Consider the following 1,021-nt stretch of genomic DNA (forward strand, 5'->3'; position numbering starts at 1 on the left):
GGGACTGCCTCTGACATAATCTGATTGGCCTGCTCTTTGATCACCTCCCCCTGAGGGGAGAGCAGCCTTACCAGGCCATGGTAGAGGACAATGCAGCCACTTTTGATGAGAACTGATAGACTAAGATCAGAAAGGAGAGGAGAACCTCCCCTATCAGTGGACTTGGGGAGTGGCATGCATGCAGAAAGGGGAGGGAGGGTGGGATTGGGAGGGGAGGAGGGAGGGGCTTATGGGGGGATATAAAATGAATAAAGTGGAATTAATAAAAAATTTTAAAAAAAGAATTAATACACAAGGACAGCAACAGAACCAAAAATCTGGGGCACAGGGGTCTTTTCTGAGACTGATACTCCAACCAAGGACCATGTATGGAGATAACCTAAAACCCCTACACAGATGTAGTCCATGGCAGTTCAGTGTCCAAGTGGGTTCCACAGTAATGGGAACAGGGACTGTCTCTGACATGAACTGTTTGGTCTGCTCTTTGATCACCGCCCCCTGATCAGGGAGCAGCCTTACCAGGCCACAGAGGAAGACAATGCAGCCACTCCTGCTAGACTAGAATCAGAAGGAAGGGGAGGAAGACCTCCCCTATCAGTGGACTCGGGGAGGGGCATGGGTAGAGAAGAGGAGGGAGGGTGGGATTGGGAGAGGAGGTGGGAAGGATCTACAGGGAAGATACAAAGTGAATACATTGTAATTAATAAAAATAAAAAATAATAATTCCTAAAAAAAAGAGGATCTGAAACAATATTTTAAATCAAAAGAGAAATAGAAGAAAACCTCAATCCAGAAAAGAAAGGAGGCTGACAAGATGTCTCAGCAGGTAACCACACTAGACACCCGGGGAGACAACCTGAGTGTGCTCCCTAAATGTGTATCATGAGAAGAAAGAACAGAAGAACAGAAGCATGCAAGTTGCCTCTAACCTACACACATTTACATAAACCCATGGTATTTATATGGTGTCTATGCACACACACACACACACACACACACACACACACACACACACACACAC

This window comes from Psammomys obesus, unplaced genomic scaffold, assembly GCF_907164565.1.
Source record: "Psammomys obesus unplaced genomic scaffold, mPsaObe1.curated_primary_1811, whole genome shotgun sequence".
Classification (NCBI taxonomy): domain Eukaryota; kingdom Metazoa; phylum Chordata; class Mammalia; order Rodentia; family Muridae; genus Psammomys; species Psammomys obesus.